The sequence below is a fragment of the Enhydra lutris genome, unplaced genomic scaffold (assembly GCF_002288905.1).
Source record: "Enhydra lutris kenyoni isolate GAN:26980312 unplaced genomic scaffold, ASM228890v2 scaffoldscaffold21, whole genome shotgun sequence".
Taxonomy (NCBI): domain Eukaryota; kingdom Metazoa; phylum Chordata; class Mammalia; order Carnivora; family Mustelidae; genus Enhydra; species Enhydra lutris.
The window spans coordinates 42,059,720-42,083,275 of record NW_019154105.1 but is presented as its reverse complement, the minus strand read 5'-3'; the positions used below and the strand labels follow the sequence as shown (position 1 = coordinate 42,083,275).

Sequence of the window (23,556 nt, the reverse complement as noted above, 5' to 3'; positions counted from 1 at the left end):
GTACATTAAGGTATCTGGGATATCGCTATCTATCTATCTATCATCTATCTAAATATCTGTGTGTGTGTGTGCATGCGTGTGTGTGTGTGTGTGTGTGTGTGTGTGTGTGTGTATGCATATACACAAACAAACCAACTGACAAAGAACCTTCAAGTGAATTTTGAAGTTAGAATCACCAAGCTCTTTGTATTGGAGTTTTCTTGAAAAGATCTTCTGCAGTAACATAGGTATGAAAATTAGTGGATGACAACAAGAGTCAGAAAAACCAGTGAGTCTTTTGATTCTCTCAATGACAGATAAAGGAGACAATCTGGTTCAGAAGTTAAAAGTTTGGTATCTTTATGATAGCAATGCCTGAAGATCATGGTTTCAAGATGTCATGACCATCAAGACAATGTCTATAAGAATAATCTTAAATTTAATTATATTAGAAGTGTCCTGTTCATTCCCTCAGTCCCTCAAAAATATTAAATCCTTAAGTCATACAATATATATTCAGTTGTCTGCAAACTGCAGAGATGATTATTTAAGTGTCATAATGAATATTCATAATGGAGGCATTAAAATTCTTTCAACCTTGATTTCTCTCTCTCTCTCTCAAACTCACTCTCTCTCTTTACATATATATGTAAAGAAGAAATCTCCAGAATGCTGGAGATCAAACCATTTTTTATTACATCTTTAGATTAAATTCTTGTATTTTTTATTTTATTTTATTTATTTATTTGACAGACAGAGATCACAAGTAGGCAGAGAGGCAAGCAGAGAGAGAGGAGGGGAAGCAGGCTCCCCGCTGAGCAGAAAGCCCAATGTGGGGCTCAATCCCAGGACCCCAGGATCATGACCTGAGCTGAAGGCAGAGGCTTTAACCCACTGACCCACCCAGGCACCCCAAATTCTTGTATTTTCAATGGAATTCTTATTATATATAACAATGTTTCTATTTAATAAAATGGAATATAACATATAATGGAACATCTAATATATGAAATGGTAATTAATTACCACTCTGAATTTGATTCTAATACTAAAACACATCAATGCTTATTTAGTTATGAATACATGGATACTTAAAACAAAGAGGGAAAACAAGTTATATATTGATATGTTGATATGATCTTACATGATTCAGGATTGATAAGAAAATTGTCAGACAATAAGATATTGGAACTTACCAACATCATCACCATTTTTATTTTAAAAAGTTTTTTAAAGACTTTATTTATTTATTTGACAGAGAGAGACAAAGTGAGAAAGGGAACAAAGCAGGGGGAGTGGGAGAAGGATAAGCAGGTTTCCCATTGAGCAGAGAGTCTGATGCAGGGCTTGAGCCTAGGACCAAGGGGATCATACCTCAACCAAAGGCAGAGGCTTAATGACTGAGCCACCCAGAGGCCCCTATTATCACCATTTTTAAAAGAATGTCATGAAAATGACTTAGAGAAAGAGATGAGTCTAGCTATAAAAGCAAAAATGCTCAAAAATGTATTGTTAGAGTAAAGTTAAGGCAACCATGTGTCAAAAGGAACAAATAAAGACATTTTTTGCTATACCTTACTATTTGAAAACTTCCACAAATCTACATGCCCAATAAGAAAGAAGTCAAAAACTGAAAGATGTTGCAGGGTCATGGGGGAGACTCTATAGAGCCTTTCCCCACCAGTGTCCTTGCTCTTTGTCTCCTAGAGTTAGCTTGCTCATTTGCCATTGCTGAGACACAGCTCCAAATGGAGGGACCACTCTGTGCCTCCTGGGTCCCCCTATGTCATTCCTTGGTGTGACTCTGATGGTGGGGCAGGCTTTGGACTCCTTACTCTCTGGTGCAAATTTAAGAAGGTTTCGCTTGTGTATGGCATAGATGAATTATTCCTCCTCCACCATGAATGAAGAACCTGATGTTTTCTCAGTAGTTACCTAACTATGTGATCTAGCAGTAGATCCCATTAAATAGAGGAGTCATTGTCTAGGGTCAGGGATGTCTGCCTGACCTTATTTTATTTCTGGACCATTTCAATGACCCTACTGTCCACTTAGTTTTGCTCATTCTTCATTACTTGGCAGAATGCTGTGCTAATGAAGATAAAAGGAGAACCGGGGATGATGTTAAGCTTGCAAAATGTTGTAGAGAAGACTACAACTCCAAGAGAAACAAAACTGCTGGCTTCTGAAATTTATGGGATCCTTCAATCTTCCAATATGGCAGATGGTGATAGTTTCAGGGAAATGAATTAATATAGAAAGAAAACTTGGATTTTTCTGGGACCTATACTACAAGCATTCCAAAACAGTAGTTTTTGCACATAGATGGTATTGGTGATATATATCAGAGAAATTTCTGTGAAGAGGATTTGTTAGAAATTAAAGGTGTTTATCTCTGTGTTTTTTAGGTCTTTTTACCTCTGCAATAAGGTTCTCTCTGGTTTCTTCTATATTTTTCTCAAGCCCAGCATGCACCCCAATGTTTATATCAGCATTATCAATAATAGCCAAACTATGGAGGGAGCCAGCCCAAGTGTCCACAAACTAATGAATGGATAAAGATTTTATATATATGTATATATATATAATTATATATAATTATATATATATGTATATAATTATAGATATATTTATATATTATATATATAATTATATCTATAATTATATAAAATAATTATATATAATATTATATATATAATATATTATATATATTTATATATAATATAATAATATATACATATACATATACATATTAAAAAAAAAAAAAAGAGGGGGAAGCAAACCATAAGAGACTCTTAACAATGGAGACCAAACAGGGTTGCTGGAGGCAGTGTAGTCAGGGATGAGCTAAATGGGTGATGGGTATTAATGAGGGCACTTACTGTACTGAGCACTGCGTGTCATATGTAAGTGACGAATCACTAAATTCTGCTACTGAAACCAATACTACAATATATTTTAACTAAATAGAATTTAAATACATTTGAAGAAAAAAAATTAAAGGTGCTATTAGCTTTAGTTTTCAAATGGCTATTCAAAGTTCATGGTATGGATCCATTCAGATTTGAAAGCAGGAGATTTGCATCAGCAATAACACCAACCCAGGTTATGAAGGCTCAGCAAGTTGTGAAAAATGAAAGTGTAGAAGAGAAGCTGGTCCCATTCCCAGACACACATGAGGAAGTAGAACAGAACACAGAACTGTCTGACTACCTGACTAAGAATGAGAAACCTCAAGGAGCAGGACAAAGCAGCAACCTAAGGTGAAGTTACTGCCAGAGTAGAGATGCAAAATTTTATCCAGATATCCTGGTATGCTAAGTGAAATAAGTTGATCAGAGAAAGAGAATTATTACATGATCCCACTGATATGAGGAATTTAAAAGGCAGGGTGGGAGGTTGTGGGAGGAGTGGGGGGAAAATCAAACATTATGGAACCACGGAGGGAGACAAAACATAAGAGACTCTTAATCTCAGGAAACAAACTGAGGGTTGTGGAATGGGAGGGGTTTGGGAGGAATGGGGTAGCTGTAGGATCGACATTAGGGAGGGTATGTGCTATGGTGTGTGCTGTGAATTGTGTAAGACTTATGATTAACAGATTTGTACCCCTGAAACAAATAATGCATTATATGTTAATAAAAAAACAAAACAACAACAACAAAAACTGGTGATTTCAGTTTGGTTCTCATGGACTATGTGAACCAACAAGGGGCTAGCTTTCCATTGTTGTAGTGAGCTGTCAGGTGTAATTCGCAATAAGTTTTCGCGAAAATTTTTTAGATTACATGACTGGGTATGCTCCATTTTACATTTTATTGGTCATTTTGCCCCACTCAGTAGTAAAAAGGACAGATGCTACAGGTAGAGCTGCTTTGTTATAAAGGTCTTATAGAAAAATTAAGGCAACTATGACAGCATTTTTAAAATAGAATGTAAAATAATAATAACTAGCATAATTTTAAAAAGAAGAAAATCAAGTCTACTTCATTGTTTATATACATAGAGTAGTATCTAAAATATAGTATCAAATAAATATTTATTGTTTAAAAACAATTATAGTAAGTGGGATTCCTGGGTGGCTCAGTTGGTTAAGCAGCTGCCTTCAGCTCAAGTCATGATCCCAGCGTCCTGGGATCGAGTCCCGCGTCGGGCTCCTTGTTCTGTGGGGAGCCTGCTTCTCCCTCTGCCTCTGCCTGCCACTCTGTCTGCCTGTGCTCGCTCGCTCTCTCTCTCTCTCTGACAAATAAATAAATAAAATCTTTAAAAAAAAAAAAACAATTATAGTAAGAAATGGGAATGTGTTCACTGAAATAAGTAAATGCTTACTATGCACCCACTATTGTTCAGAATAATTGAAACTTACAAGAAGAAAAAAAAAGAATGATCAAGACTTTTATAGGGATGCAAATGACATGATTTATTTATAATGCAGGAGAAACTTGCATTTGGGCCAAGGGCACAATATATGCATAATATAGTAGGAGGCATGATTTGAGAATTCTTACAGTATGTAATAAATCTCAGGTTGAAGGAAGGAAGCAGAAATTTCTCCAGCTATTTTAAACATGACACCTTTTTTTTTTGTTGTCATAAGTAATTAGGTAATTGAACAATCCTGGACATAGCTAGAGAAGCAAGGTCTAGGCTTGTCCTTAAGGAACAGCTAGGAGCTTCTATAGCTGCAGTAACCAGGAATGGGTAGGAATTAGGAAGGATTGTTGAATTCAAGAACATATCACTGTAGATGTGAACCAAAAATCTGGAAATTACTGACACTGTAACAGCTCCCTGTCACCCATGAAGACAGTGAATGAACACCTGAACACTGTAGTAGAGAACCCAATATCCTCAACTCTTTCTTACACCCAACCCCTCAAATTTCCATAAGAACATCCAATTGCCACAGGTAAGTAGACTACAAGAAAGTAGAATGGGTTCCACAGGCGAATCCCCAAATACACAACAGCTCTCAGTTTTGATTATTCATCTGCAAAAACGCTTCACCCATACTTGTACTTTCCAACAATAATGATAATAGTAACAACAAATTTCTGTCAAACACATAATAGTCAGCAGGGAGAGTTTATAAGCTTAAATTATTCATTCTGTGGTGTAAAAATATATAGATTTAATTATAGCAAACATATTGGCAATTTCACATACACAAAACTGTTATATATTAAATGACTTACAGTATTGGGCATTGTTTAAGCAATTAGATATAATTTTTAGAAAAGTAAGTAACAGTGTATATTGGTTGAGGTTATAATCATATTTAGCAGCAAAGCACTCAACTAGTACAAAATGGGAAAACACTATTATCTGAAAATAACTACCGTTTGTTTTGCCCTCACACTCCAGGGTTATCATCTATGTGGATACGAGCATCATGATCTCTGCCTCCATCCCAGGCTTACTTCTCCCTCATGTTGAATGAGTGTCTACTACTTCCCACAGACTAATCTGTGTGCTTAGGATAGTTCATGGAACAAAACATTCAAAAACTACCACCCTGAAAATGTAATTTTCAGTTGGGAGAAAGATTTAATGAATGACAAAGTAAGTAAGTGAAGTGAAGAGTGTATTTGGAGATAAGAATGTAAAAGAAGTAATGAGCACAACAAGAAGTAAACTTGGGGATGCAGGAGGTGGGGCTGGATTGCTGTGTTAACTAGAGTAATAGGGCTTCAGGGTAGGCCTTCCTGAAAAGGGCTTGAGGGAGTTATCTAGAGGAAGAGAATCCTAGGTGGAGAAATAGGTCAAGTAAATGTCTTATATGTTTGCAGACAAACAAGGAGGCCAGAATGACTGCCAGGAAGAGAATTGGGGTAAGCGGCAGAAGGAGATTAAAATAGATGTTGGGGACCAGTCTTGCAAAGAACTTCAGGCCAATATGTGTACTTTGGCCTTTATTCTGAGTGAATAAATACAAACTTCTGGAAGTTTGTGTTTTGTTTTGTTTTTGTTTGTTTATTTTTGTTTTTGTTTTTCAACTGAGAAATGGCCTATTTTCATGAACATTCTTTTTTTTTTTTTTAAGATTTTATTTATTCATTTGACAGACAAAGATCACAAGTAGGCAGAGAGGCAGGCAGAGAGAGAGGGAGGAAGCAGGCTCCCTGCCGAGCAGAGAGCCCGATGCGGGGCTCGATCCCAGGACCCTGAGACCATGACCTGAGCCGAAGGCAGAGGCTTAACCCACTGAGCCACCCAGGTGCCCCTTTCATGAACATTCTTAAGGGATATTGCCTCTGTTCCCAATAAGGTACCAGAGAATGATCTAACTAGCATAATATGGAACAAACTGGACCACAGAGTGCTTTCCAAAGGAAGTTTGGCCTTTTTATGCCATGAGAAAGCAGATAGGATTCATATTCTTTCTGGGAGACTAGACACACAGATTACTTTTTTTTTTTTTAATATTTTATTTATTTATTTGACAGAGTTCACAAGTAGGCAGAGAGGCAGGCAGAGAGTGAGGAGGAAGCAGGCCCCCTGCTGAGCAGAGAGCCTGATGCAGGGCTCGTTCCCAGGATCCTGGGATCACAACCCCAGCTGAAGGCAGAGGCTTTAACCCACTGAGCCACCCAGGCACCCCAACCCAGATTACTTAAAAAAAAAAAGAAAAGAAAGAAAGAAAAGGAGAATGTTGAAATGAGGACATAGCATCTTGAGGAGTATTTTCTTTCCAAAATTTCTAATCACATGAAAGAAGTGAATGAGGGATAGATTAATTTGTAGTATTTTGTGGGGAACTCGGCCAAATAGAACAGAACATTAGGAGTGAGGAAGAAACATTTTTGTCCAGCAAGTTCATTCTTGTCTGCTCTTTGCCGCCAAATAAGGAGACTATCCTTTTGGGAAGGCCTGAGGTTATTCAGTTGAGTTAGTCATTCTAATTCAAGTGAACCCTACAGGGCTATTTGGCCCTGCACCTAAACTCTCCATCTTTTTTTTTTTTTTTTAAAGATTTTATTTATTTGTCAGAGAGAGAGGGGGAGAGAGCGAGCACAGGCAGACAGAATGGCAGGCAGAGGCAGAGGGAGAAGCAGGCTCCCCGCCGAGCAAGGAGCAGGATGTGGGACTCGATCCCAGGACGCTGGGATCATGACCTGAGCCGAAGGCAGCTGCCTAACCAACTGAGCCACCCAGGCGTCCCTAAACTCTCCATCTTTGAATCCAGTTTTGATTGGTAATGTTTGTTTAACCTACATTAATCTGACTTCTCATTTTTTGGTCTCTTATAAATTGAGGTGGGGTATTACTCATTAATCATTGATATCTGAACCAAATGAAAGCTTACATGACCAAAGGTAGTGGGGAAGGCAGCAAAAGCCGTCATTTGGAAGAGACAAGAAGGAAGTGCTTATCTTCCAATAGGAAAGCTTTCCAGAGGAGGGCATTATTGCCAACGCATTGAATAGAGGCATGTGGAGTCTATGGATTCAACATTTACATTGAATTCTCTGAGACAGTGGTATTTGAATTTTCCAAACATCAAAGATGCCACATGGATTAGTCGGCAGCAGCAGTTGTACCAAGTACCAAAGTATATTAAGACACATCTCTTTAGAAATAGGAACCATAGGACACATAAGGTAAAAGGAGAGAGGAGAGTAACTTTGGGAGTCTCTATGATTTTGAAAAGTATGATAAAAGCAGGTTGTAAAAACTTGGAAAAGCTGTGATTTATATTTTAGATAACTAATAAAAGTCTTGACTGTCACCCCTCAAGAGATCACCAAAGAGTTAAAAGATTTCATTTGAGATGAGCAGAGAAGTTTGTAATTTGAGGCATATGTTGGAGTGAGCATGTTTTCAGTGGAGAAAGAAACAAGCTGATTTGTAAAATGGTGTAAAAGTGTTAACCTGATACAGAGAAAAATCTCCAGAAATATGTCCTGAAGTTTGTGTCTAGAGAAGAATGGAATGTATATACAGAAATAAGTTGAACAACATAAAGTAAAACATCTTTTCTAAACTTTAAACAGATCCTTAATTCTATAACCCTATAACGTTGTTTCAGAATTTATTTGTTTTCATTTGAATATTTTGCTACTGGGATGATTCCTTGGGATATTCATGTAGAAGAAAGATCTATGTTCAAATGAAGCAGAAAAGGATTGGGATTGGAAAATGCTTAAGAGTTATTTTAGTTTAATGATTCTTCTGTGTGTAGAGGAATGATATGGGAACTTCTTGAAATTTCAGATCCTAAAGCTTTAGTCCCAGGGACTCAGATGAACTGGGATAAGGCACAGATATCATTGTAATGAGCTATACCCATGAATCTAATGATTCCAATGTGTGTTGCCCACCATATGTTGAGCAGTGCTGCAGTAGTGTGAATTAGAAGGGATAAGGCCTTGAACTTAGGGGGTGGTGGTGGGAATGAAAAGAAGACAAGAAATTAAGAAGATATTGTTAGCGTTCAACTATTAAGGCTGACCCGGTAAGCATAAGTACTGGATGAAAGAGGACCATTAGTAGTTCTAACAGCCCAAGCCCTGGCAATGAAGAGAATGCTGACATTTTTAAAGTGAATAAAAACTTAAAGAGAACTACATTATAGAGCAGGAAGATAAATTTTCTGTAAGGCAGCTGGAATTTAAGATAGCATAAGAATGTGAAATAGAGATGTGCCCACTAAGTAACTGCTTTAGGGCCAGGGAGAGTGATGGCAGTGAGAGACCTCCATCCAGCAATCTTGTACGTATCCACCGAGTGAAGCTGTAAAAGCAGTAAAAGAACTTGAAATGTGGAGAATCCATAAGGTGAATGGGGAGAAGGGGGAAGGCGAAGGATTGGATCTAGTTGTGAAAGTCATGTTTTCCTGAGAAGTGATCCTTGAGATAATATTAGAAGGCAGGGCAGGTATTAATTTGGGAAGAAGGTAAGAAAACATAATCCAAGCAGAGTCCATAACCTCTGGGAAAACCCAGAGACAGAGGGATGGGAAAACAACTTCCCGAGGAGGGAGCATCTCCAAGGGCAAGGATGAGGCCAGGTTCTAAGGGCTTTCATCTTTATAGACCAAGTGAAAGAAATGTTTCATTGTAGCAAGAGCAATGAGAAGCCATAGGAGACTTTTTAAGGAAGGAATGTCTAAGAACAGGATGCTGAGAACCTGCCATAAGATGCTTATCCTAATTTTGGAACAGGGATGAACTGCACTGTTAATTCCAGCCTACTTTTGCTTCCCCAAATACAGGACAGCTGAAAGTATCATGAAGAGTCTACCTTGCTGGGTCCCAACCCTGACTCCACCCTCATTGTGTTAACTTGGGGAAATTACATAATTTGATGCTTATCAACATGGTTTCATATTAGAACCAAAAAAGGGGGGGGCTTTAAAAAATACCAGTGCCTGCCCCAACCTCACAGACAGTCTAAATTCAAGCCCTGAGGGTATTTTTAAATCATCTTCAGGTGTTGCTAATGTGTCTCCAAGACTGAGACCCATTGACTTTCACTCCATGTCTCCTTTTCCTCAGGTCTGAAATGGTCTGATCATAATAGTATCTAAACCTTGGAGATGCCATTAGAGGATAATATGAGATGGTGTCCGAAAAACACTTAGCATTGACTCAGGCATGTAGGGAAACATAAATTTGCACCTGCCATTGTCACAGCCATTTACTATAGACATTCTCATTATTGCACAGGTCCTTTTCACATAGTAGATCCATGAAACAACTTTGTCTTCAGCCTCCAGTCTGGCAGTTTGCCATGCAATGATTCTTTTTTACATTAACCAGTTACAGAGGTCTTCTTGCTTTCTTCTTATAGACACAACAAAATGTGTTCGCATTGTTTTTTCCAGAAGCATGTCTTCAAAAATAATTTATGTTTGGGCTGCCTGGGTGGCTCAGTGGGTTAAGCCTCTGCCTTCAGCTCAGGTCATGATCTCAGGGTCCTGGGATCAAGTCCCACATCAGGCTCTCTGCTAGGCAGGGAGCCTGCTTCCTCCTCTCGCTCTCTCTCTCTACTTGTGATCTCTCTCTGTCAAATAAATAAAATATTTAAAAAAAATAAATAATTTATGTTTGGTTTTTTTTTCTCATTCGTTCCTGAATACAAATTCTTTCGTTCCTCACTCCTCCCCAACCATCAGGAACCAGCCTTCCTTATCAGCATTGAAAATGAAACAACCAAATAAAACAAACAAAAAATTAAATACAGGGGCGCCTGGGTGGCTCAGTGGGTTAAAACCTCTGCCTTCGCCTCGGGTCATGATTCCAGGGTGCTGGAATCGAGCCCCATATCGGGCTCTCTGCTCGGCAGGGAGCCTGCTTCCCTTCCTCTCTGTCTGCCTCTCTGCCTACTTGTGATCTCTGTCTGTCAAATAAACAAAATCTAAAAAAAAAAAAAAAAAAAAAAATTAAATACACACACAAACAAATAGAAAAAAATCCTTACTTGGAGGGAGGGTAGATCTTTAAATGCCAGTACAGATGAAATTTAAAAATGTTGAGTGTAGTTACACTGATGCAATGCTTCTCTTTAAAGCATGAAAAAAATTGGGATATGCAAAATAATTTTAGAATTAATTTTTTTGTAGAATTAATTTTTTAAGTCACACCATTTCATTCGTAAGTCCCTAATAGGAAATTATTCCCAGTGCCATCTGCCTGAAGTTACCTTATAACCTCCATTCTTGAGTTCTTAGATGATATATGACTTTGAATTTGGTGGTTGGAGTAAAGTGTGGGTCATGTCAAGGCTGCATTTTCCTGCCTGATTCTGGTTCCTATATTGATTCACTGTTAAGAGATTGTACTTAGTCCCTAGGTTTCTCATTACAATTTGTCATATATACTGATCCATTATTCCTTTAGCACTTGAGAATAATTTATTTTCTATTATTTTGTGCTTCCTCAAATGTTCTCTGGTTAAGTCATATATGTCTGCCGAGTAACTTTCTTGATGTCAGAGACAGTGTTTTCAGGTTAATGCTGGGTTAATAACAGAGTCACAACACAGCCACCATTTTAGACAGTGTACAAGGCCTATCTTTAATTTATTATTTTGTTCTTAACAGTCTTTTTCTAAATAACGTTGACATATGTCTTCTCCAATGAGTGGAAGATACCAGCATGACACAAATTAAAATGATCATAATGCTGACCAGAGCCTCACTTTGCTTCATCACCACTTTTGCTCATTTTACTTGTATGAATATGCTGAGTTATGTTCCTTTCAGTACGATGCTTAGCCATAGACATGACAAGCTAATCATTTTGTCAGATGAAAGCCACATCAAAAGTAAAATGCAAAATGTGTAAAAAATGTACCCAAATATAAAAACATGAAAAATATAATGCAAAAAATAAATTTTATTACTAAACACACAAAATTGTATATGTTATATATATAATTATTAAATATTTTTATTCTCTAATATATCTTGGCAGTGTAATTGATTTCTTTTATTAGGTAAAGAATATAAACTAAATATAGAAATGGAAGAAGAGATAAATTGGAAATCTTGGCAGAGGCATTTTTTAATCCATCAAGATATAAATACTAGTGCTTCATTAAAAATTATATAAAAATATACAATGTATTTAACTGTAACCATTATTTTCCACTTAGCCTAGTGCTACAGCTTTTCCAGTAATTCCATCTGACATAGAGCAATAGAATTAACTGCCTCTAGCTTACAAATTATGTCTTACTGTTCCAAGGTAGAAAAATTCTCAGTGTGGTTAGCATTTATACTTTTTACTAACAGTGTTTAGTTGAGTTTCACTGCAAGCACCAAAACATTGTGTTAGGAACTCTTTAAAGAAGATACTGTTTTCTTTTTTCCTCCCAAATACTCTACTGTCCATGGTGCACTCACCTTTGAATTTTTAAACGCAGGCTTGTCTGAATGTACTTTGAAAGAAATGGCTTGGTGAATTGAAGTGGGAAAAAGCTGTTTCTACTTTCTAGGACACTGAAACGTTCCCATCAAACAGCTTCTAAAAACATAGATCAATAAACAAAAACAAAAACAAAATGCAGCGACTTAAGTAAAGACTACATACAAGAGAAAATCAATTAACATTTTACAAACATCTTTCAGTGCCAGGCACTTAGTTTCTTTCTTTTTTTCTTTTTTTTTTTTAAGTTTTTATTTAAAACTCACTTAGATACTATCTCATGTTAGTCTGAAAATGACCATATAAGTTAGATTTCAGTATCTCCAGTTTTTTTTTAATATAAGGAAAATAAAGTCCTCCCAAATTAAGTCATTTCCCCATCATCATCCAGTTCGACAGTGACCACTTCAGAACCCCAAACTATCCTTCAGAAGACAGAGACCTTACTCAGCAGACATATCTGTGCCGACTTGTTGGTTCCAGTCTTTATAAGGGGCAAATGCTTTCCTGCTGGATCCTCCATTTCCAAGATAAAATACCCTGACCTGAATTTGTAAAAATTTGCCCAGGAAGTAGTGTGTTTCCCATATCATTTTACTTGAAGCTTGAAATCTTAAATGCGTTTGCAAGCTTGGAATGCAAAACTTCTCTCATGTTTTTAATTCCATGTATTTTGAGGTGATGACCAATACAAACATTCTCTGTAATCTTTGGAATAATAACCGTATCCAAAAGTAGTACCACAGAATTCCACAATGTTTGAGTTGCAAGAGACCTGGGAGATCATTGGATCTGAAACCCTAAATCTGCATAGAAAGACATTGGAAGCTGAGCCTCACTGAGGAGAAATAACTCCTTCACACTGGTTCTCACTCTAGTCACAGAACTAATTAGTATAAAAACCAGAATTAAAACCCAGGTCCCCTAGCACCTACCTTGGTGCTTTTTTTTTTTTTTCCTTCTCTGTATGAGTAATCCTACAGGTGAAGAATTATTTTATATTATTATATTCCTGTACAAGTTTTAAAATATCTGCTCTATTTAATTAAGTTATAACACTCCTTAAAATAATGAGCCAAATTTAACTTGTTTCTAACTTGGGAATTTAAACTGGAGTGCTGAATTGGGCCCTGTGTGCTTGTGTATTTCTCAATTAAAGTAACCTGATTGTTCTAGAAGTCTTGCTGTTTTTACCAGGCTGAAAATCAACTTCAGTTGATTTCAGTCTTATCCATTTAAGCAATATTTTCTTCAGTCATTTGATATTTAATTTTTGACACTTGGCTTATCAATTTCTTTTTTTCTAAAATGCCCAAATCTATGTAAAATATATCAAAGGAAAAGAATGAAAAGAAGGAGTTTTCAATTGCACAAAGGGAAATAAACCTAAAATTACTCGAACTCTGTAGAAGCTAATTCAGGACCATGTGAGATTATTTTTTATGTACAAACACATTCACCTACCAATGTTTCTGTTCTTTTAGAAAATAATAAATTTTTATTCATTTTCTCTCTACGAATACCAAATTGCTTTTGAAAAAACAAACAAGTATTCTCACTCTGCATAATTGAAAATTACTAATTTGTCACTTACATAAATTTCTTAGAACATCTGATATATATTTTATTCCCTCCATGAGCAATAACATTGTAAATTGAGCTGTTAAACTGATTCATGCTTAGACCAGCAAAAAGGAACAGTAAGTGGCTCTGAATCTTTCATAAATGCTGCAGAAAAGATTTCAGTCTGTGCTTGCCCCTAACCCCTGCTATTTTGTGTCATAATGCATCATTACATACTGATGTTTGCTCTTGTGCAAGTCAGCAAAAAAAGGATTACATAGTGGATGCTGGCCCTTTTCCTTGAATTAACTGTGTCACTTTTGATTTGTTTTGTTACTGGACCACGTTTTAGGACATCTTAACATTGGCAGCTAAGACATGAATATACATAATTGTCCCCAGAGGTTTGCTATTTTATCATCCATACCCTAACCTTTTTAAATGTTTTTATTCAAATAAAATTAGTTAAAAAAATAAACTAATCCTTGAAAGAGAAAGAAAGTGAGGATGTACTGTCTGATGAGTGAGTTCTCTGTTATCTTTTTGTGGAAACTATGATAGAAAGTAGAGTTGTTTTCTGGACTTAATTATAAAAGAAAATAGAAAAAAAAAAAAAACTATATGGGTATAAAATGGCCTGAACTAGTGTATAGTCTAATAATCCTTTCCATTCTTGTTTGGCAATGGTTAGGCCCAATGGTTGGTTTATATTAGTCCAAATAGCTTCACTGATGTGGAATTCACTGCCATCACAGGCAGTTCTAACCACCAAAATATTTCCCATAACTGCTCAAATATTCTACATTTAGTTTTACTCTTTGACCCCAAAATATATCTCCTGGGGCTACTACATAAAGCAGTCATGTACATACCAAATGAATTTTCCTGATATACTCTAGGTAGGTAACCTAATGTTTTAATAGTCTCAATCCTGCGGGAAAAGCCCGATGTGATTTCCCTATTTAAATAGATTCATTTATTAAATTTTTATTGAGTTATAACTCCACCCTAGGCTCTAAGATAAGCTTGAGGTATTTGAAGGGGATTAAGATATCATTCTTGCCCTCTCAGAGTTCATAGTTTTGTGGGAAGATAAAAGTGAATCAGTGTAGTACTTATGAGAATAGATAGACTAGGGAATTACAAAGACGTGGATTCAAGTCCAAGTTCTGCTACATGCTTGTCAAGTGATCTGGAATGTGTGTGTATGTGTATGGGTGTGCACACGCATATGTATGTGTTAGAAGAGATCATGTACTTGAAGGGCTGAGCAAAGTTGAATTGAGACTGGTGATAAGACCTGTTAAGAGGTTGATGTGAAAATCATCTACATTACAAAATTCACGAACTAAACTAAGAGAATGGCCATTTTGTGACAATGGGCATGGAGAGAAATAATTTAAGTAATATTTTTGCTTCTGTGATAAATGTACTAAGAAATGAAGATTTCAAATATATCAGGTGGTAATATGAAAAAATTAAGAAGTAATGCTCTTTTATATGCAGTATATATAATATCTGCCATTTCTTGGAGTCAAATTTTAAATTTTAGTAGAAAAACATGAGAGGGCTAAAACAACAGAAAATAAGAGTTTAGGTGTGCTAATTATTTGTAAACAGGAAATAGAGAAAATAATTCATGAAAAAGAGAATTGATATTTAAATGGCTATGAAGGCAGTTCTTGGACTAAGTTTTCATAAAAATACAGATGTTTAAGACCATGTTCATGTCAATTCAGAATTGCTGACCTAAAGACTGACATTTCTTTAATGTTACAGTCATGTTACAGTTTTTAAAAATGTATTTTTGAGGTTAAAAAGCAAAGGATATGTATTACTTTCATCATTGATTCGTCTATTGTCTCGATAGCTGAAATTTAGACAAATTTAGAATGTCACATAGCTTCTATTGTACTTATAGAAAGTATATGGAAAAGATAAGTACTTGAGGTCATATTTGAGATCCAATAATTTAATGCCTAATTGACAGATAATAATGAAGAAAAAAAAATAAAACTAAGCCCTCTCTTTGCCTTCCCCCTCACACACTAACACTCTTGCTTTCAGTTTTACTCTTTAACTAAATTTAGTTTCTTTGTGTGAAGTTGAAATAGATTGTCATCTGATTGACAATGTTATGGATAATCAATGATATGAAGAAGAGAAAGTGGTTGATATGGTTCCCACGCAATTCTCCAGTTTGCTGAAAGTATTGGTACAAGACAGTGACATGGCTTCTCTGTCTTGCTCGTGAAAGGGGTCTACTGGTGGGAAATTAAAAGTGGAAAAAAAATGCAAGCAGAAATGTCAAACCATTTATATTCCTAAAAGCGAAAATAATTTTCAACTTACACATCAAGACAAAGTAAGGCAAGGACATCTTTACAAATGTGCTTTTTTTTTTCCCCCTCAGTGGTATTCACAGCACTAATGCATTTACAAGATGTTAAATCACATACTTAAAAAAATCAGATTGAAATGGGAAACAATTTTCTAACATATTTGAATCCACTTCCATTACTAATGCAGACACTCCCCAGAACCTTTGTATATCAATTCAGCTATTAATGGGAGTTGACATGTCATCATTCAGGTCAGTTCATTGCACTGGTGCTGATTATGCTAGCTACACTGGGGAAATACAGAGAGAACCAGTGATTGAGGAGTAGTTTTGCCTTAATAACCTTTCAAAGTCCTTCCCAAAATTATGATTTGATGCAAATATATGGATTATTTTTTTTAAGATTTTATTTATTTATTTGACACAGAGAATGATCATAAGTAGGCAGAGAGGCAGGTGGGGCGGTGGTGGGGAGCAGGCTCCCTGCTGAGCAGGGAGCTGGATGCCGGGCTCTATCCTAGGATCCTGACTGAGATCATGACCTGAGCTGAAGGCAGAGGCTTAACCCACTGAGCCACCCAGGCCCCAATATATGAATTCTTGATTAAAAATGGCTGAAAGCACCTGGGTGGTTCAGTGGGTTAAAGCCTCTGCCTTCGGCTCAGATCGTGATCTCAGGGTCCTGGGATCAAGCCCCACATTGGGCTCTCTGCTTAGCAGAGAGCCCGCTCCCCCCCGCCACCTGCCTCTCTGCCTACTTAGGATCTCTGTCTGTCAAATAAATAAATAAAATATTTTAAATAGTGGCTTTCAAAATAATGGAATTTATATAAAATAAGAAAGGAAAATATTTCACTTGGCAAATATAGCCATGAGAGGTGCATAATGTCTGGCATGCAGTAGTGCTCAATAAATGTGTGTTGAACAAATGAATGAGGAGGTAGTTAAGTGGCTAATACTAAAGCAATACAAAGCCACTTGATAAAAGTTTATCAGTATGGTGGACTATAGATCCGATTACACCAAATGCAACTACGTAGTTACTGTGATAATTTACTAGTAATGGTTATTCATCTCAAAATGTATCCATCTCAAAAATAAAAACAACTAATTCAATCATTTTTTTCTGACTAGGTAAGATTATTTAAATAATTGGCACTTGCAGACATGTTTGTAAACGATGATCGATCACTAAATATATATACTGTATTGTTCTATGCCCAACTTAATCATATCAGGAAATATATATCCCAGGAAGCTTTAACCTATGCAATTCCAAGTTGGAATGGATGAATACTCGGGAGGCAGAGGGAAGGAACAGACATTAGGCTGAGATAGACATATTGTCTTAGGATAAACCAAGTGGTACAGATGTTTTCTAATTTGTCCCTGTTCTTGCTTACCCTACACCCTCCTCCACTTCCCATGACTGTTAGCCATGATAAACAACAGCAACCCCAAGTCCCCCCCAACCCCCCAAATGCTTTGTTGCAAAACTCAGACCAGAGGTAGCCACAGAGAGCAAATATCCAAAACCCTTCCACAGACTACTATACCAGCCCCCTTTATGCTGCTACTCTAGCAGCTAGATGTATCTAGCTTCAATATCTCTCTGATAATTCTGCACACTTTTTCTATTTCTTCAACTCATAAGTTTGTATCATTATTGCCCTGGATCCACAATCATTTAATATCTGATTCTGTTAATACATTTTCTTAATCCATATTTCTTTTTTTTTTTTTAAGATTTTAATTTATTTATTTGACAGACAGAGATCACAAGTAGGCAGAGAGGCAGGCAGAGAGAGAGGGGGAAGCAGGCTTCCCACTGAGTAGAGAGCCCAATGCGGTGCTCGATCCCAGGATCCTGGGATCATGACCTGAGCCGAAGGCAGAGGATTTAACCCACTGAGCCACCCAGGCGCCCCTTAATCCATATTTCTTAATGGTGGTTCTCCTTCACTGATTTTATCCAGCCAAAGATGGTCACAATGATATCTCCTGTTCCTCATGTTCGTTTGCAGTATGACTTGCTACTTCTTCATCAAGTAATGAGGATAATTACTCTCTTGAATCAAGGCAAGGGAGTGGGGTCTGTGACTGCTTACCAATAGAATATGGCACCGGTGATGAGCCATTTCCAGGTCTGAGGCTTAATTGTCCTGGTAGCTTTTGCTTCCTCTCTTTTGGAATGCATGCTCTAGGGAAGCCAGTCTACATATGAAAATTCTGACCACCCCAAAACCTCCACGTTGTGCAGTAGACCAATCTAATGTACAAAAATACAGTGTTGGGAATAAGACATAATCAACCCATTCTGAGTTGTTCCAACCTTCCCAGTTGAAGTCACTGTCAAATAGAAAGAAAAGAAAACAAACAAACAAACAAAAACTGAAACAATTTAGTAGCCCATTTGATGTCTTTCATTCAAAGGAAAACAGTCCATGGATTAGGGGACTACAGAGCCTAACAAGCAGTGGAGCACTGTTCCCAAGGGATTTTGGGCAAGAGTGAGTTTTATAGAATGTTATAGGCAACCAGAGGCAAGGTGGAAACAAGGTATAATTGGCTAGGCTTTTATAAGCCTAGGTGGTCCTATTTCCCAGGGTAAGGCTAGTTTGCTAAAGCTGGGATGTAGGATTGTGACTGGTGTATATTAGGTTTCCTTGAGAGTATAGTGTTTCCCATAACTGCAGTCTGACAGGTTTAGATTTGTGATGTAGGCAGGCCAATGGGGCTGCCTCTATTTTGTGGGCCCCCACTCAAATTAACTTTATCACCCAGACATTGGAATTAATCCAGCCCCCTCAAATTTCAGACCATACCACACCCAACTGACCTTTTCACAGTTACACATGATATTTGGTGCAAGAACTGCTGTCTGAACCTGGTCTACACAAAGACCTATGAGAGAGAATAACATATTGCCATTTTAAGATACCCAGGTATGGGATTGCTTATTAACGTAATTCTAAATAACAAAAGAAATGAATTACATGTACTCTTTACTTCCTTGATACCTTAATTTTACCTCTGCATTACATCCTATAAGGGATTTGGCAGTTGCTAAGTGAAGCGGAGCAATCCATTCAAAGTTCAAGAAATGATATATAGGAATAGTTTAACTTTTAATAATTCCATTGCTAGGTTAATTTTTATACCATGGGACCATTTCCTGGGTAACATTTACAAGCATTACTCAGACTTCAGTATTCAAATAAACAAAAACTATTTTTAAAGCCAGCAATGATTGAGTCCCATTGTTTCCTGTTAATGGGCGAAAGATATTTGGAAAAAGAATATGCATTGTGCACCAATTTCTTTAAATAAAATTCACTTTATATCACCATATCACCCAGAAAATGTGTTCATTTTTATTTCCTCTTTATGTATCTTGATTGTTGGAGAAGGCTGAGATAATAGGTATCTTAGAGACTTTGGCAGCAGGATTTTTGACCAGAAATTACTCAAAAGTCACTTAAAATTCAGTGCTGATGGATTAGTGGGGTTTTGTTGCTTCTATAGGAAAAAGAAGAACCTTGATAGCATGGTTTTTGCTTAGAAATTTAGTGTGGTGGTGTTGGCTCTTGCATCAATCAGACAAAATTTTGAATTCTTATTTACTTACTAATCAGTTTTTTTTTTTTTATATTTACACATTAATGTTTCTGAGATTTAGTACTCTGGTATATAAAATGGGGATTATAAAACATTTATATGCTTCCTTTTTTTTTTTTTTTTTTTTTTTTTAAGAATTCTATGCCAAGGATTTTGATACTTGGAAAAGTCTCAGTAAATGCTACTTCCCTCTATGTCTGAACTCCCACTTACCTCCACCCTTGCTTTCCTCTTCCTCACTCAAGTTCTGTTTTATTTTGGTTTTTTTTGCTTTCTTTTACCTTTTCTCAATATCTTCATTCAGAATTCTGGTCTACTAATTCAAAATTGTTTAACACTGTGTCTGTTTCTTTCTGGGAATGAATACATATTATATCCTAAGGTTTCATTTTGTTTTTGTTTTGTTTCTTTTCTATTGTGACACCTTATCCTATCTTTCCTCATGTAATCGCTAAGATTAATTGAGCATTATGTGTGAAGCGTTATCTTTAGAAATATATTTTAAAGCATTATCTTAAGAAATATATTTTTAAGTTTTTTAACAATCTGTAATGCAGGTGTTATTAATGTCCCCATTTTATCGATGGGAATTTCAAGGACAGAGAGTGATTAATGACATAAGTCAGGAAACAAGTAAGGAATAGAGTCCTCCAGACAAATAAAATTAAAGTAGTCAGACAGTATCCCTTTTCTGAGAGTGAGAATTAACACTTTTAATGAATAAGCCAAAATTAGCATTTTGCTTATGTTGTTTCTCAAAATGTGTTCCATGATTAAGTCTATCAGAATTTTCTTGGATGCTTCTTGGAGATTCTTGGGCCGATACCAGCATGGCAATGAGAAGCTCTGAGACTGCAGGCAGAAATCTGAGCCTTTAATATATCTCAGTGATTTTTGGCACAGTAAAGTTTGGGAGGCTTGGTTTTAAGTATCTACTAAATATAGCTCTGGTTCATACAGTTTATCTATTCAATAACTATCTTTGACTATTTTTTTCCTTTTCTTTTTCTTTTTTTTTTTTTTTTTATGTAAATAGGCCATGACAATGGATATAGTGGTGTGGGCTTCCTTGTATTACCTTCTACACTCTCACACTCCCTCTGACTCCATGTGCTTTTGCCCACACCCTCATTACAATTTTGTAAAACCACTGATATTCCAAGTAAGTCAGTAGATTATCTTTCTCATAATTATTTACTATTTCACAGTATTTTGAAATAAGAGAACTTCTTGGCTGAATTTTGCTCCACCCCAGTTCTTACATTGAAATCCCAACCCCACTTCCTCAGAATGTGACTGTATTTAGAGATAGGCCCTTAAATGAATAATTAAGACAAAATGAAATCATGTGAATGGACCCTAACCCAATCTATTGGTGTGTTTATAAAAAGAGTATATTAGGACACAGACAAGAGACCATGGGATGACCATGTGAGAACCCAATGAGAAGGTGGCCATCTTTATAGCAAGGAGAGAGGCTTCAAAAGAAACCAGACCTGCTTATATCTTGATTTTGGACTTCCAACTCCCCCATAGATGTGAGAAATAAATTTCTGTTGTTTAAGCCACTCAATTTGTTTTATTCTGTTATGGCAACTCTAGCAAACTAAAACAGAAACTGATTATGTTTTGTTTTTTTTTTTTCACTGTTTAAAGTCATTAAAGCCATTAGTGAACAAGGGGGAGGAGAAGAGGGGAAGTTGATACCCTTCAAATTATCCTTGTGGCCTTATGTAGGGAAAAACATACACTGCATATTTTTCATCCATCTAATTGTGATATATATATATATATATATATATGCACACACACACATATACACACACATGTATATATGTATGTATACACACACAGACACATACACACACACACACACACACACACATATGGTTCTAAGCATCCTTATATGTTCTATTCAGAGAATTACTAGATATCTAAATATTCAAACAGCCTTTCTCCACTATGTTTTATACTATACCATTATCTACTTTACAGCCACTCTCTACTATTCTTCTCCAACATTTCTTCTTGGATATTTCTTAGGGGGAAAAAAAGTTTGCCTTAATTTCTCACGGACACAGAATACCCAGAAATTCCCTGGAAAAAACCAGATGCACTCTCAGAAAAGCAAAATATAATAGATTGATTATTGTTGGTAAATATTTAATCCTTTTCACCAGAAGCTGAGAATTTTTCCTTTGCCCCTTAATTTATTTTAATCATGATTTTTTTTTTTTTCTTATTTTTGCATTAGTTTCAAAGGAAACAAAAAGAGGACTCCACTCCTGGCACTAATTTCTGAATTCTCCATTGCTTAAAATATGTTCTCACTCATGAATCTCAAGTACACTTGGGATCACTTAATATAGGGTAGCTCAGCTGGGAAGCTTGGTTCATGCTTTGCTGGGCTACTTGCCATTTATTTGTAGCTTTTGTTGCGTGACACTTATTAATTCATATTCATATTAATTTTAGGCTTAATATTTGTAATTAATTCACACACAATTTTCAATTATAATGCTTCAAATTCACATTTAAATGGAACTTTAATTTTTAACATCATTCTACAAGGATTTTATCACATTTTTAAACACTCAGAATTATAAATGTGCTAACTTACTTTGTTATCCGAAGACCCAAAAGGAAGACTTGAAATTTATTTTAAGAGATATTTACTGGGGTGCCTGGGTGGCTTAGTGGATTAAAGCCTCTGCCTTCAGCTCAGGTCATGATCCTAGGGTCCTGGCATCGAGCCCCACATCAGGCTCTCTGCTCAGTGGCAAGCCTGCTTCCCCCCTCTCACTCTGCCTGCCTCTCTGCCTACTTGTGATCTCTCTCTGTCAAATAGATAAATAAAATCTTAAAAAAAAAGAGAGAGAGAGAGAGATTTACACTTCTTGGGGGTGCCTGGGTGGCTCAGTCCTTAAGTGGCTGCCTTCTGCTCAGGTCATGATCCCCACCTCCTGGGATCCAGCCCTGCATAAGGTTCCCTGCTCAGTGGGAAGCCTGCTTCTCCCTCTCCCACTCCCCCTGCTTCTGTTCCCTCACTTGCACTCTTTCTCTGTCAAATAAACAAACAAAATCTAGGGAGAAAAAAAAAGAGATTTACATTTCTTTTCAAAGTTACAGGATTCTATGTCAATATTTACAGTTTGGAAAGAAAACTCTAGATTTGATTTGTGTCTTGAAGAATCACAGTGGTGGACAAATGTGTAACATTATTTTACTGTAATGCTTGGAAAATATAAAACAGGCAAAATGGTCCAACAATTTGCTAAGAATAAATAGAAATAGAATTTGATGTAAAAGCAGGCAATCATGAGGATGTGAACACAAAATTGAAACTAATACTGAAAGTCAAAGGCAATTTTATTTTTGCTGAAATTATGTAGATAACTGAAATTAATACAAACTGAAATAGTACACAATGACAGTACCATAGCATGTGAATAGAGGAGGTTGTATATTTTGGAGAACAAAACTCGTTAATTCAATTCTGGGGACAGTTCTATTCATGTAGGATCTGTAGAAACAACATAGCTAAGATATTTGGCCTCAAGGAGCATGTTTTCAAGTGGGGGAAAAAAGAATGTAAGGGAGTAAATAAGTAAGACATCAGCTGTCAAAATTGCTTTGAAATGTTAAGTTCTATAGGAATAAAATTGAGAAATGTATTTTAATACTGTATCATTTAATAATCAGAAAAAAAGTAGGTACTTGCGTTCTAATATTTTCATTGTCATGCTGGATTACAAATGCATCTTCTAAGTACAACAAAATACCCCTGCAACGTGTATGACCTTTATTGGCAGGTGCCTATGGGTCCTGATATATTTCAGCTAGCAAATTTAAATATTCTCATTTGTAAAAGAGATGACACAATACTAAAATGTTGCCTTTTATGGAATGCACAATAGTGTTATCAATTTTATGCTATAAATAACTATATTTGCTGGAAATTTGGCAATTTCAAATATTCTATTTACAGATATTTATGTGGATAGAGAATAGAAAAAGTGGGGATAGGAAAATGTTTTTTCTTTTTTTGCTGGCATTTCAGTTTTTTATATATTTTTATCCTCATTACTCTTGTTAAGCTAGATGAGAGTTGGGACACAAGAACATTTGGTTTCTTGAAGTTGAACATAGCCTATGAAAAATTGTATTGCTATTTTAAGAAATATT

The 23,556-nt window shown here is 36.3% G+C and overlaps 1 pseudogene; it reads left to right on the top strand.

Moving 5' to 3' along the window:
• The first annotated feature begins 1,858 nt into the window (after window positions 1–1,858).
• On the top strand, window positions 1,859–3,241 carry LOC111148863 (annotated as a pseudogene).
• Window positions 3,242–23,556: the final 20,315 nt, after the last annotated feature.